The 16,061-nt window shown below is 44.4% G+C and overlaps 1 protein-coding gene across 3 annotated transcripts in view; it reads left to right on the top strand.

Annotated features, from left to right (window-relative positions):
- The window catches only part of FOXN3 (forkhead box N3), a 304,442-nt gene that overhangs the window by 88,980 nt on the left and 199,401 nt on the right, over positions 1 to 16,061 (top strand). The window contains exon 1 of one of the 3 annotated variants that reach the window (XM_073349402.1): positions 4,606 to 4,627. The exons of the other annotated variants lie outside the window; for them this stretch is intronic. The gene's annotated coding sequence lies outside the window, so the exon portion shown is untranslated. Of the gene's footprint in view, positions 1 to 4,605; positions 4,628 to 16,061 lie in introns of those variants that run through there. 3 annotated transcript variants of the gene reach the window in all.

Raw genomic sequence — 16,061 nt, 5'->3', positions numbered from 1 at the left:
AAACTTCTCAGCACAATCATGGCGACCAGGGCTGGATATTTGGCCATTAAAATGAAATAAAAAATAAGATCAAGAGTAATGACCATCATCAATATACATATGTATAGCCCTGGAGCAGAAATCTAAACTGAAAACCACAAATTTAGCTTTAGATGAAGAAAGCAACATCACTGAAATCTCACACAAAGTGGTATTAAAGCTCTGTAACTTGGTCTCATTTCATGAAACCATCAACATCTGAAATTGCATTCATGTTTCAGGCACAATGTTTTAGTGTCCAGGAGATGAATCTGTGATGTTTTGCAAATTTTATTATTAAAAATGGCTAGGTTGGTGGTGTTTTGGGTGATGTTTCAGTCTGCAGAACACACATCAGTTTAGTTGAGGAATGGCTTGATTGGATTAATAAAGGATAGTTGAAGCAAGAAACATTAGAAGGTTGATAAGAAAACTGGCACGTTAAATATAATTTAGTAAAAAATTAGCATGATGTTCCTACAGTCTTCAGTCTGCCTAGCAAAAGGGTTGTGTAAGCATGGTCTACCTGGTGCAGGGGCAGACATGATGTAGGAAGGATGATTTTAAACATCATTATAGAAAAGTGATTTATTTCCACCTAATTTAACCATCTGTCTAATCTATGCTAAATTTTATGATAGTATCCATTCCTGTAATATTTAAGTCATAATTTACTCCTGGGGGAATTCTGCACCACTGCATATGTGCAGAATTTATGTCCCCCGCAGATTTCTTTGCTTCCTTACAGAAAAAGGCTTTCTGACAGGGAAGCAAGGGGAAGCCACAAGAGCGGTCATGTGACCCTCCCCCCAGCAGTATGTTTCAGGCAGCTGGCAGAGAGGTAAATCACTATAGGGCAGAGGGCAGGATTGGGGAAGACCCGGCTGGCAGCTCCTGCCCTGCGCCAGGCTCAGCTGCTAGTCCCGGCTAGGCTGGGAAGGACAGGACTTCCTCTTCCCCTGCACAGCATCCAGGGTTGGGTCAGACTCATATTTCTCCCCCAGCTGCAGGAATCTCTTCAAATTTCCTCACTTCCTGCACCCATCGCTTCTCAGCTGCAGGGGGAGGGATCCCTGTACAGAGAGCTGCTCCCCCGTCTGCCCAGTCCCCTCATACCCAGTCCCTCCCACTGAGCCTCACCTCCTCATACTCAGAACCTGCCCCCCCCATGATGAGACCCACTCCCCCTGCACCTGTGAGCCACCCACACCTGGATCCCCACCCCAGCAATTCCCAACCAGCTGCACCTGGATCCCCACCTCACTGAGCCCCACTCTACCAGCATCCAAACCCCCCCACTGAGCTCCCCACATCCAGGCCTCCCTGCTGAGCTCTAGGCCCCCCACACCCAGACCCCCATGTTGAGCCCCAACCACCTTCACCTGGACCCCCCTGCAGAGTCCATTACCGTTGCACCAAGAACCCCCCAACAAATGCCTGTGCATCCAGATCCCTCCCACACCCGGATCCCCCACTGAGCAATCTGAACGCAGACTGCCCCACATAGAACGCTGTCAACCCATGCTGTCCCTCCTACACCCGGATCCCCCATGCTAAGCCCCTCCACAATTGGATCCTGCCTTGCTGAGCCTGCTTGCTCACACCTGGTGCACCTGGCATGGAGGGGCAGGGCCGTGGGGTGTTTCTGGGGCAAGCCTGAGCCTTGCACTGTCTTAGGGTTGGGTGCAGCCTCACCGCTGAGTTCGTGTCCCAGGATGGGGAGCTGCAAAGTGTTCTCCCACCTCTGTGCAGTCAGTGGCCTGTGCTCCCCAGTGCCATGCTGGAGCCTCCACATTTATTTGACAAATAAAATTTGCAGAATTTTAAATTATGTGTAGAATTTTTAATTTTTTGGCACAGAATGCCCTCAGGAGTAATATTTGACACTGTTGTTTAGAGATGGCAGCTGCATGTCTCCTATCAACAGCTGATCCTGTAGTAAGAGATTTCTGTTACTATAATGTAGCTTATACAGAAAAACGTTTACTCTATGTGCTTACATCTATCCTCTTTCAAAAGATAAAGCATTTCAGTGCACACTGAATCTCTGTTACCCTTCTCATGTCCCTGACATTCATTATAAATTGAGAAGCCAGTGTTTTTAAAAGCTATTTAGATGTTTTCTGCTGTAACTTTCTCTAATAGATATATTCCCATTGATTGCAGTGAAGCACACAGGGTAGAACAGAACAGATCAATTGAAAAGTAAAGTTAAGACAACAAGTACACTTCTTTTCCACTTACCTTAATAGAAACAGCTAAGGCCAGATGTATCCCTGGCATAATACCACTGAAATCAATAGAGTTGTACCAGGGATGAGTTTGGCTCTTAGTGGGGTTTTTTTTTTTTTTTTTTTTTTGACCTTTTCAAGTGTTGCTCCACAGGAGCAATCCTATTAAAGAGAACCAGTGATACCTGAACTTGAAATATAGAAAAGGCAAAGCTGGAGTGACTATCACGTTTCTTTCATTAAAGGATAGCGTTGACTTTTATAGAGTGAGGGCAAGAGAATTGATTCCAGGTAAATGCTAAATTTAGTTTCAGGCCTTCCCAAAGAGTTACAATCCAGACTTAGCATGACACTGGGACATCACTGTGTTCATGTGCAGCTGTCCAGCAGGACTTACATAGTCTTTCTATATATCTATTGTGACAGGGTCGGGCCAGATGCCTACAGGAGAGTGATAGAAGCAGATATATTAGCCCCAGGTTAAGTAGGTCCCTTTTCCCTGGGTAAGGTAACAGGGAAGGTTCCAGAACAATCAGGAACCTTCTGGAAACAATTAAGGCAGACAGACTGATTAGAACACCTACAGCCAATCAAGAAGCTGCTAGAATCAATTAAGGCAGGCTAATCAGGGCACCTGGGTTTAAAAAGGAGCTCACTTCAGTTTGTGGTGTGCATGTGAGGAGCTGGGAGCAAGAGGCACTAGGAGCTGAGGGTGAGAAGGCTTACTGCTGGAGAACTGAGGAGTACAAGCATTATCAGACACCAGGAGGAAGGTCCTATGCTGAGGATAAAGAAGGTGTTGGGAGGAGGCCATGGGGAAGTAGCCCAGGGAGTTGTAGCTGTCACACAGCTGTTCCAGGAGGCACTCTAGACAGCTGCATTCCACAGGGCCCTGGGCTGGAACCTGAAGTAGAGGGCGGGCCCGGGTTCCCCCCAAACCTCCTAATTCCTGATCAGACATAGGAGGAGTTGACCTGGTTCACGAAAACGGCCAAACTGAGGGCTGCCGTGAATCTCCGAGGCGAGCAAATCCGCCAATAAGCGCAAGACCCACCAAGTTAGAAGAGGAACTTTGTCACACTATATTTCATGACAGTTTTGAGCCAGATGTCAGCTCATACAGATGTGCTACTCACTCATTCCTCAAAAAAATCCATGTAAGATGGATACTAGCAACTCAAATGTACTTCTTGAACTGCAATAGAATGTGCTCAGTTTGACAATATTTATTAGCAAAAGTTTCTGGATTTCATTATACTACTCTATACTCTTTACTCAGTGCAGTTGCCTCTCAGGAAGGAGAGGACAATAGCTATGAACTTTCAATGATTTTTGCAGCTTCAGCCCATTACATTTTCACCTTCAGATGCATCAATCCAGGACTGAGAGGTTTCAGCACATCTTTAGAAGACTGACAGGCAGCAGCACAACTGAGCACTGGCCATAAGTCATCGCACCAGCAGCGTCTATTTCCGGCTGGAATGGCCTTTTGTTTCCCAGCACTCTGGGATTCCAAAGCACTCTGTAGATGAAAGCAACATGTATGGGGTGAGGGTGAAGGGGCGGGGGAAGTTTTATAACAAACCAGCCCCAAGAGAAACAAACTAAGAGACTCTCCCTCTCCTTCTAAGGGTATGTCTGCACTGCTGGCTTTCCATATGTCCTGAGTCACACCCACATGGATGCGAGCTAGCCAGTCCTGCCTCCAAGCGTCCACATTGCTGTGCTGCACATGCCCTATACACCACATACCCGTGTTGACACTGGCATTGCAGCTACACCTAGGATTTCAGTGGGCATATCCGGAGTTCTTGGCATCTTGCCAGCTGGAGCTGCTTTAAGGGTTGGTTCCTGGCGTATTGTGGGAGAACTTGTCTGCCCTCCCAGGCCACTGTGAAGATGTGGTTTTAGTCCACCGACATCTTTAGCTGAGGCACTTCCTGCTCTACACTCTCCAGACTTCTGTCCATTACTACTGGGGGACCAGCCTTGTCTGTTGGATGAGCTGCTCCTACTTGCTGGAGGGGCAAGTATGTGAATGCACAGGGTACTACTCCCTTGTTCTGCAGGCCTTCCTTGACCACAGAGGCAGGTTCTTGAACACCAAAGGGGGCAGTACTGGAAAGGTGGATGGTTCCAGAATCCTGAGGAGATCTGGCATTTTACCTGTTGGGGCAAGCAGGGACTCTGTTCCCTCCTAAGGGCATTGTTATGAATGGGATGTCGGCGCCAACTATGATTTTGGTGGACCCTGCCTACCCTGTCTTGCCATGGCTCACGAAGCTATACTCCGACTTCAGAGGGCTTGGAAAAGGAAGTTCAATTACACTCTAAGTCGTTGCTGGAAAGTGGTGGAGTGTGCATTTGGGAGGCTTAAGGTAAGATGCTGCTGCCTACAAAACCCTTTGGTTGCCTGTGTGGCCAATGCATCTGAATGGCTGAGTCCTGCTGCGCCCTGCACAATATCTGTGAGGCCAAAGGTGAGTATTTCTACATGGAGTGGTCTCAGGATCCTGCTGGTTTGCAGGCCCAGTACAGGCAATCAGTAAATGCACTGATCAACACTGGGGCTGGGTGCAAGCAGTCAAGGGAGATAAGGGATGCATTGTGTGCCCTTGTAGCCAATGGGATGTGGATGTGAAGATGTGATACTGTAAAGGGGCCCTGTGATGGTGCCCAGCAATGGCAGTAATGGGGGCATGTAATGCTGTAATGGGGCTTATAATGCAGTTATGGTTTTAACTGTTTTATTCAATCACTGCTAATTTCTATCAATACTGTGCTTTACATGACTGGTTTTGTGAGTTTAGGAAATGCTGTAGCTTTTTTAAATGGTAAAGACTAAGCATCCTCTCTCTCCAGTCTTCTGTTAGCATCCACACAGCACTGTGTTGTACAACCAAACTACTTTATTAAATTTTAAAAAAGGGCAAAAGTGAAAAAACTCTAACATGGTATTGCAAGCATACCAAAACTGCAGGTCCACAGACAGGAAGGAACATGGATGTACAGTGAAGGAAAGCATAGCACAAGTGTGTGTGTGTGTAAGACAGGGATCGGCAACCTTTGGCACACAGCCCGTCAGGGAAATCCGCTGGCAGGCTGGGATGGTTTGTTTACCTGCAGCATTCGCATGTTCGGCCGATCGCAGCTCCCACTGGCCGCGGTTTGCCGTTCCAGGCCAATGGGGGCTGTGGGAAGTGGCGGCCAGCACATCCCTTGGCCCACGCCACTTTCCGCAGCCCCCATTGGCCTGGAATGGTGAACTGTGGATGCTGCTGGTAAACAAACCGTCCCAGCCCGCCAGTGGATTTTCCATGCCAAAGGTTGCTGATCCCTGGTGTAAGATGTGGTGCTGGCCCATGAAATTATATGAACACTGAATTGGAAACAACATAGGACAATTTTAATGGTGCACAGAGTTATTGTTTCAGATGCACCTCCTTCCCCCTAACAAAATGTTTTTCTCACGAGGCACGTTGCTGCACAAGTTGTGTGGCTAGTGCAGTTTGCACAAGGGTGTAGAGCACAGGGTGTACAGTCCCAAGAGTTTTACATGGGTCAGGCATGCCATGATTTTCCAGTGAGCGCACTGTCTTTAGGCCATGATACCACAGGCATGGGTGGCTGCTCATGGGCTATTACTGCTGCTGGCATTGAAGCCAGCTGTAGAGCTGGCTCTACTGCTGGCAGCTGAATCCTGGTGGCCACCAGGCTCATCAGCAGTTCCATCATCATCTGGCTCTGTTCCCTATTTCTCCTCTCCTCTGCCTTGAACTGTTCCATCCGTCTCTGCTCCTTCAGCCTGGCTCTTCTCCTTCTCCCTCTGATACTGCAGGTGAGCATCAGTCCTTCAGACCAGATTCTCAAACATCTCAGCCCTGACGTGCTTCCTTTTTTCTCACTGGTGGACGGGAGGGTCTGTGTTACCCCTGTATGGGAGTGATGGCCCATCTGAGGTTGAAGTACTTGCCAAGGCAAGCAAAACAATGAAATTCAATATAATTTTTTTCATGGGGGGGGAGAACAGGAAAAGAATCTCCCACTTTACAAGGCCACACTGAAACTCTTGTCAGTTAGGAATGCTTTTAATACTCCTTGACTCATTGTCCTATTCAGAAGCTGTTGTTGCCAAAGACTTTTTAATGAAGCACCAGGGTAAGTGTTGGTCCTAACATTCTTTCAGGCTGGAGAAGCCCTTGATGACATCACCCCCTTTCAAGTACCAGATCAGGAAACTGCTTTTCCAGGCAAATGGCAGAAACTCAGACATCTATGCAAAGGGGATTATTCCATGCCTGGTGATGGAACTGCTTGTCCATGAGTGAAGTGGTCTAGTGAGTTACGAGGGCAGTTGTAACAAGTTTACCCTGCCAGGGAATCTGACCAACCAGCTGGAGTACCTTCTACATGAAAAATGTTCAAGTTTCACTTTCCAGGAGTGAAAGAACATAAAGGCAAACATTAACAGCATACAAAGTGAGACTACAGAGGCTTGCTTATGGCGCCCCTCCTGCCTGGACTGGACTGCATGTCCTGAATGGACAGAGCAAGAGGGACAAACACCAAGGACCAGATCAGACTTTGCCCCCTCTTACAGCCCCTGAGACTTATAACCTGTGCTGACTCGGACAGTGGTTTAAAAGACTAGGGCTAGTGGGACATGAGCAGTAGAAGGGCAGGCAGGTACAAGTTCAGGGAACTGTGGGAAAGGAAATAAAGGACTATCTTGGCTTGGGGCCACTCACTTGTGATTTGGCTGCCAACACACTGCAAAATGGGCAGGTCAGGGGTGGGTCACAGCTCAACATGCGCGCTGCCCTGTAGCCCATCCATTAACTTATCGGTTATACTGTAAGTCCAAAGCTAGCTTATAAGCATTAAGATAAAATATAAGGTAGAAATACAAGAAGCCTACCAGCCTAAACCTGTAAGATAGTAGCGTAAGCAGTTAGTATAAATATATGAGGCCTATGAACTGTGGCATAAGTAAATTGTTTAGCTTGGCATAAGTAAGTTAATTAGCAGTGACCCTAAGTAAAAAAATGGCATACGACATACATTTTGCAATAAATAATTCTGCCAAAATTCTGCAGAATGCTGACAGGTAACTACAAAAAAAATCAGTTGATACCACTTTGGAGTATTTTGGGATAGGGACATCAGCAGATGCTTAGCTAAAGAATTGTTATAGTAACCAGTTGATGTATATGCTAATAAGGCTGATATAATTAGTATACTAACCTATAGAATTAAGACTCCCCAATATTATAAGGGTGAGGAAGTCAGTTGGGCAAAGAGGCTGAACCCTCTTATGAATATTCAGGGCAGACATCAAACGCAGTAATAGGCCTGACCACAAGGTAGGCTGAAGAGAATTTAACAATTGGATTGGTTAGTGTGCCAGAGAGAAGATAGGCCCCTTGCAGCCTATCACCTGTCTCACTACTCCTAGGTCTCAATAAGGATTGTGTGAGTATGCATATCCTATGGTGTGGGCCGTAAAACCGATACTACATTACTGCTACATTTTTGTTTGTTTGGGAACTTTTAGTGTGTTAATAACTCTGCTAATAAAAATATTAAAATAGCAAAAAAATCTGTTTGCCTACACGGAACTGTTGCAGCCAATTTAATCATAGTACAGATAACTGCGGGCCTGGTCTTGTAACTGAAACCTGTCAGACCGCAAGGTTTCATTTGTTAATTGGAAATTCTTAAGTAATCAGTACAATATAATCAATACTCGATCAGGCAACAGCCTAGGGTGACCAGACAGCAAGTGTGAAAAATCAGGACGAGGGTGGCAGGGTAATTGTGCCTATATAAGACAAAGCTCCAAACATTGGACTGTCCCTATAAAATCGGGACATCTGGTCAGCCTACAACAGCCCCATACTACCCACTCAAGTATGCCAACTCAGGTAGAATTTTCTCCATGACACATATCGGAGGGTTTGCAGTGTGGGTTACAGGGAGGACAGGACAAAAGTGCAGAGCTTGACATGCAGAAAGCCTGCAGGGTAGATATACTCAAGCTATTGTAATGCAGGGAGGATGACGTTGGTCCAGAGTAGTGTATCTGAGACACAGAAACAAGTATGGTCACACATCCTCCTAAACAAGTATTTGCTTGCCAAATTTCAGTGCAGAAAGACCAGCTTTTCCAGATCCTAACATCTGTGTGGTTACAAGCAGCTGTTTTATAGATGTAGGATACTAGGGAGGACCAGTGAATAAGAAAGAGGCTAGCTGGGGAAACTGACTTATTGAAGGAGAAATTGAAAAACAATTAATGATTAATAGCTTAATGCTCTGACTCAACTATCCCTTGCATCTGAGCTAATTTCTAATCTGTTCTATGAAAGGCTTTTAACTTGATACTTAAAGATACAGATACTGGGCTAAATTCAGAGGTGATATAGATTGTGGCCTCCCTTGCCTGAGTCTCCTGTCACCCCAGTTTCACACTGATGAAACTCCACTGACTTCAAAGGAAATACTGGAGAAGCAAATACAAGGAGCAGCCAATACAGATGCTGCGCTAAAGACTGTCAGACACTGATGATGTTACCAGACTGCTTTGGAAAAGGCTTGGGTCTGAACAGTTTCCCTTTTGTGCTGGTTGGCTGTTTGCTGTGGCCCCATCCCTCACAATTTCTTCATCTCAGCCTCACTCTGCCTGTCCTCCATGCTCCACCCCGCTTTCTTCCCGCTATTCTTTACCCAACCCTCCCCAGACCTTCCTGTCTTCTGGCCTTCCGTCTAGCTAATTGCTTCAGAACAAAGCTCCAACCAAAGAATTAAAAAAAATGTTGGCACGACGATGGTGTTTACAAACCATCACTCTGCTTATAAATTATACCCCTGTTTGCTACCCTTAGTTTACTTTGTCTAGTTAGATTGTGAGCTCTTTAGAGCATCGACTCGCTAGTACTCTGTACAATGCCTCTGTTACTTTGTATTTGTGCAATATCAGTAGAGCCCAAGCACAACTGTGACGCTAATAATAATAATAATTATATTATTAATTATAATAATTATGAGACTGCATTATGGCTCCTTGTAATAATAATAAAATAAACAGTAATAATAATAAAAACTCATGATTGACACTGATGTGAGAGGAGAACCAGGCCCTCTTGCACTAACTGAGACTGAATCAAACTCCCTGATACCCACTTACCAACATGGGATTCTAAGCTGATGTAACTTCCACATTGGGAAATCAGAAGATGTAAGAATGCATGTGTTAAGGAAGGAGATGGGCTATTTTAACGTATACTCCCTTGTTAGTTGTTTTTCTTGCTCCATGCCTATCTTCTGGCTCCGTGGCCTGTGAGTCACAATATAGGCTCATCTCTGAATTTGGCCCACTATATCTGTGTGGTATTTGATCTAATATGTAAACAAACAATAAGGTTTCAATCTGCTCCCATTGAAGTCAATGGAAGTTTTGCATTTGACTTCAATGGGAAAATAATTGGGTCTTAAATGGGAGCAGTGGTAAGAGAGAGGGACCCATAGCAGGGAGGAAGAGAACAATGAAAAAAGAAAAAGAGAAAGTCAAAAATAGCACCTCGCTCATTTTCACTAACCCACATACCTCATAATTCACACACAAACTGATGCTGCGCTCCCCTTCTAAGCAAAGATTTAAGAGCAAGGAGCCATAATGCAGTCTCATATAGCTAAGACTTTATTACTTTTACAGAATATATTATGCTATGTTTACTAGTTTAGTATGAAGTATTATCATAAATAATTAAAGCTAAACTGCACTTGTTAAATAAATTAACAAAGTGCACCGTGAGATGCATTATCTATGCTTTCGTCACGCTCATTTGCTTAGCCCCTCATCCTGCAAGAAGCTAAGTTCCCTCAACCATGGAAGTTGCTGGGAATGGAAGGTACTCAGCACCTCATAAGATTGGGCACTTACTAATTCATAAAAGTCAGTAATGTGTGATGGGTCTTCCAGACATTAGTACAAGTAACAAGGTTTGATTGTAGAAATGAATCCCGTTCCTGGGTTACTTAGGTGGGGATGAGAAAAGGAGATACCCAAAAGAGATACCTCCAATCTACCATATAGTGTACACAATGTGGGGAAACCTACAAGAACTTTGTTCACAAACTACCGGAAGCAAGGCCGCGGCCACCACACAGTCAGGCTGCATCCAGCTACTACTGATCACACAGGAGAGAAGCAGGTGTGGTCTGATGCCTCCTCCCGCACAGGTTTGTGGCTTTGTGGATCCGCGCTTAGTGTTTAGCCACTGGCCTTGCCCCTTGTATGCCCATATTGCCTCCATATTGCCTCCATATTGCCTCTGTGGTGAGCTGTGGCAATCTTATTTGTGATGTACATAAGGGTGCAGTCTCGGGTTACTTTCCTCCTGTCTAGTCTTTTCAGATGTTTTTGGCTGTTGCATACCTGCATAAAGTACCTTTAGGTCTGGGCCCGGAATTTTTGTCATTAGAACCTCCGCTTTTCCTTTTATTAGCCCAGCTGACCTCTTTTCGTGCAATTGGTAGCATTATAGTAAATGGCTTGCAGCACTTTAAAGTAATTGTGTTCCTCCGGCCTCGAGTTCACAAGCAGCTCTGTGGTGGGCTTGAATGCATACAGTTGAACAGCAGATGGGCAGCATCAGCCCAGCGACTCAAGTCTTTTTGGGAAACTCCACATCTGCGAAAAGGATAAAGAAACAGGTTAAAAGTGCTACTAGTTCTTGTTTCATTTGCATGCAGTGGTAGGTAGTTGTGGTGGAATTGTATGTCTGATTTTTTTCCTGGACAATTTTCTTTCATAGGTGAAGTACAATGTACAAAACAGTTACCACTGTTATGCTTAACAGACACAGGAACAGATCCCAAGCAGGTGTAAAATCCATATAACTCCTTGGCCCATAGTGTGTGTGTGTATGTGTGTATACACTGCATATGAACAGGTCAGCTCTAGATAAGTTACTGAGGGGATATCTACACTACAACAGCACAGTTACGGTGCTGTGGCCGTGCTGCTGTAGTGTAGATGCTTTCAACATTGATAGAAGGGATTTTTCCACAGATGTTGTTCAGAGGTTCTCAAACTTCATTGCACCACGACCCCTTCTGACAACAAAAATTACTACATGACCCCATGAGGGGGGACCAAAGCCTGAGCGTGCCCAAGTTCCGCAGCCCTAGGTGGGAGGGCCAGAGCCTGAGCCCTACCGCCCCAGGCAAGGGGGCAAAAGCCAAAGGGCTTCAGCACCAGTTGGGGGCCTCTAACCTGGTACTTGCCAGGCAGGGCTGAAGCCCTTGGGCTTTGGCTTCAGCTTCGGCCCCAGGCGGTGGGGCTTGGGCTTTGGCCCTGGGCTCCGGCAAGTCTAACGCCAGCCCTGGCGACCCTACTAAAAAGGGGTCGCGACCCACTTTGGGGTCCCAACCCACATTTTGAGAACCACTAATTGTAGTTAATCCACCTCTTTGAGAGGCAGTAGCTAGGTTGATGGAAGAATTCAATGGGGGTTAGGTTGCTCTGTCCACATTGCACAGAGCATGACATTTTTCACAGGCCTGAGTGATGTAACTCGGTTGATCTAATTTTAGTTATAGACCAGGCCAAGGGCACAAGAGTTCATTTGAATTGTTGATATATAATTTTTTGTACAAATTAACCACATTTTTACATTAGCTTAAATGAAGCCAATTTCTTGTCTCACAGACATACTGATTAGTCATTTAACATTTCTGGACTCAGTAACTCTATCTTCATTAGGAAAGTCGGGTTTTGTGATACTTGTCTCTAAAGAGGACCATGGGGATTTTTAAGAGGTGGTATTGATTAGCACTAGAAATACCATGAAGAACTTACCTAGACAAATTCAATGTTTGTATTTTTTTTCACATGGAAACAGAATTTTATTCGAAAGACCCAGTTGACTTAATAATTATCTTAAAGCCAAAACTGGATTTTAAGCCCTAGAAGGGTATATATAATTTCCAGGTGGCTGGTGCCTGTGTGATTTAGCAGCAAGAAGGGGCATTAGGATGCTTATCTGGGGAGCAGCGGGAGGGCTGGCAGGAGAGCTCAGGGATTGTGGAAAGGGGTTAGGGTGACCAGATGTTCCAATTTTATAGGAACAGTCACAATATTCAGGGCTTTTTCTTATACAGGCACCTATTACCCCCCACTGCCGTCCCAATTTTTCACATTTGCTATCTGGTCACCCTAAAAGGGTTATCAGGGTTATTTTCTGGAAAGGTTACAGGAGAACTTAGCATGTAGGAAGGTGACAGAGTTCATTGTTGGTGAGAAGACTGGCAGTAAAGTTAGGCAGCTGAAACACTGATTATGGTGTGTGGTGGAGGTTTCTGGGAAAGTTAAGCAGGCGGGAAGGTCAAGATTTTTTGCCAGGAGGTTTGCAAGAGAGATCAGCAGAGAGCACGGGGTTGTGTTATTATGTGAAAAGTTCAGTAACTAGAAAGTGGGGTCAGGGAAATAGTCCTGGCACTCCGTGTTGTGAGTTCAGCAGATAAGGACAAGTGAGAAGATGCTTGCGGGGGTGAGAGGGAGTGTTTCCAGAAGAGTATAATCTACAGTGCAGTTTACAGGGGGCTTGATTCTGATCTCACTTAAACTGGTGTAGATCAGATGTAAGAGCACTAAAATCGATGTAAAGAAGGGGAAAGTAGGGTCAGAATCAGACCCCATGTCTGCAGTGGTCCAAGGGTTATCAAAATACTGACATTTTTCATAGCATTTAAAATAATTTTTTTCTCCCTCCTGATTGTTTTGTAAAGACACTTTGGAAATGTGAAACACTTCCTGAAACATTCTTGGTCATTACTGAATAATTTTATTTTTGCCTTGCATCATTTTTTATTGTAGGGGTGTTCAAAACTCCTTACCATGGATGCATTAGGCCTTTGTAAATAGCTACAGGGAATAAAGTGGATCAGATTTTTTTAGCCCAGTTTTGTCTTTTTTAGTTGTTTGTTTTGTAAAATCAATATTTATTTTTTGACCAGAATACCTCCAAGACTATGCTGGAAATGATAATGTTATAGTAAGAGGAAGCAGAGCTGGAGCTAGGCATAAGCAGATTAAGGCCTGGTCTACATTAATGAGGTAAGTCGATCTAGGTTACGCTAGTTAAGTTACGTAAGATATATGTAACTTAAGTCAAAGTAGCTTAGATCGACTTACAGTGGTGTCTACAATGCGCTATGTCTGCGGGAGACGCTTTCCCATTGATATAGCTTCCACCTCTAGGGGAGGTGGAGCACTGAAATTGATGGGAGAGCATGCTGCCATTGACTTACCGGGTCTTCACGAGACCCACTAAATCAATGCCCACTGCATCAGTAGTGAAGACAAGCCCTAAGCAATTGCTTAGGGCCCTGAGCAGCTCATGCCCTCCCCTCCATTTGCTTTTTATTATGTGTTGGGGGGGAATATTCCTGCTTAGGGCCCCCACTGGGCTAGCACCACTAGTGAGAGGGAATGGGAGGGGGAATTTCCTTCTAAGATATTAAGTGTTTGTTTAGAAGAAGGGGAATGTTTATGGCTTTTGAAAGTTAAGGGACACTCATCAGGAAACTCAAGCCATTCTATTAATAATCAATTATTATAATTTTATTATTTATGTAGCACTATAAATGTGCTGTTCAGTTTGCAAAAAACATTCTTGATGAGGTGCTCCATTACTGATGACACTTTTGCAGTGCAGGCTTCAAGTTCTTTCTCGATGCCACCCACGTTATCGACAGAAGAGCTGAAGGAGGTGAAACCACTGAAAATCTTGACAAAGTGGATACCCACTAAAATGCTCAAAAAATGAGCCCACAACATGTTCAAAATTGCTGATTAGAAGAATTTGTTTTTCCCCCAATTAATTTTCAGGCCTAATTTTTGCCGCTGAGATTTCCAGAGCTGTAAATGCTACAACTAGCTCATCCATTGATTTGACAACTAGTGCTATGCCATTGGCAAAATTGATGTAGGTGATGTTGGTGCTTGTCACCAAGGCATATGCCAAAAATGCATTTACTTAGTATCCGCTCAAGCACATAGTCTCTGATGAGATTGAAGAGTTTTGGAATGGCATCGAATGCCCAACCTAATTCTTAAGAAGGCGGTTCTTTTTCCATTTACAAGGATGCAGCTTGAGGAATTATCAGATAGGAGATAGAACATTTTACGGAGCTTGTCAGGGAAGCCTGCGAGTTTCAAGATCAGCCAAAGTGATTCCCTGTCAACAGAGTCAAACCTGACCTTGATATCCATAAGTGTAATGTGAACAGGGTGCTTGAAGTCTTATGCCTTCTCAATAAGCTGATGCACTGTGACAATTTGCTCTGTCATGGAACGGCTGAGAGTTAAGACAGCTTGTTGCAGTCTACTCTTGCTCCTTAAGATATCAGGTGCTTGGGTCAGCAAGACACAAACAAAACCTTTCCCAAGGACAGATAGAAAAATAATGTCACAATAGTTACAATAGTCCTGTTTGCTGCCTTTATTTTTCCCTAGTGGTAAAATAATGCCACTTTGCCTGTCACACAGGACCTCCTCTGTTTTCCAGATGATATTGATCAGCATCTGCAGCCACAAAAGAATAGGTGGTCCAGCACTTTTGAATAGTTCCACAGCAATTCCACAGATTCCTGCTACCTTATTTCCCTTAAGCTTCTTTACATCTCTGTAGTTAGTTCACATTACTATAGTTTTCTTTCAAACAGGACTATATTAATGTGAACTAGGCACCTTTTAGTTCACGCCAGCAGCGTCTACATGGGGCAGTTAGAGAGCAGCACCTTGGTGCACTCTGCCATTCACTCCCCCATAGTCCACACTGTAGTGCAGTGTAGACATAGCTTAATCTGTGGTCAGTGTTACTGAGCTCAGCAGACTGATAAATTCTACAATTGCTGATGGATGATTTCCCATAATGAGAGATTATAATGTAATCAATCATCTTTGTTTGGGCTTTATCACACGACCAAGTAAATTGGTGAATTAAATTCCCATGAAATCAGGTGTTTGTAATGACAAGATCATGAGAAAAACACAACAGTGAAAGGTGTTTATCATTGCTGTTTAAGGTATTTGAGGTTACAGGTCCAATAACATTTTTCCGTGGTCCACTTGAATTATCAACAGTAGCATTAAAATTACTGAGCAGAGTGACAATGTTGTGATTAGAGATAGTTGAACAAAAAGAGTTCACTTGATTGTAGAACTTCCTCTTGTCTTCATCAGAAGCTTCACTGGTTGGAGCATAGCAAAGAATAGTTGTTCACCTTCCATGCTTATGCTACAACTGGGCTTTAAGTAGGTAACCGGAAATTGGTTCAGATTATAAGACTGATTTGTGGATATGACATTTAAAGAGGAGTCCCGCTCCTTCTTTTTTTGTATCCCAAGCACCCAACCACAGAAGATGATCCTGGACACCTGGTCAAGCAGAGAGACAAAGCTGAGGATATATAACGTTTCGGTGACCTATGGGACTTAAATGTGGCCTCTCACTGTCAGCATTGAAAAGAAGTTGGGCACCGTTCAGATGAAGCATCTCTGAATGATTGAAAACATCAAATGATATGAATTCAAGTTGAATGAAGAGATCCATTTTCTAATTAAACATGTTCGGCTCCCTCAAGCACTTGCCCAACACTCTCTATGGTGGTATGGTCATCTGCTCCAAATATCTACCACCTTCCCTATGAGAATAATTTTTTATTTTGGTCCAATGAAATCAGGGCAGAAAAGACCCCTCCTGGAAGCCTTAAAATATGATGGGTAGATGGCGTCGACAGACACCT

The sequence above is a fragment of the Lepidochelys kempii genome, chromosome 6, assembly GCF_965140285.1.
Source record: "Lepidochelys kempii isolate rLepKem1 chromosome 6, rLepKem1.hap1, whole genome shotgun sequence".
In the NCBI taxonomy this organism is placed as follows: domain Eukaryota; kingdom Metazoa; phylum Chordata; order Testudines; family Cheloniidae; genus Lepidochelys; species Lepidochelys kempii.
The sequence above is the reverse complement of the archived record's forward strand: the minus strand, read 5'-3'. Positions and strand labels throughout refer to the sequence as shown.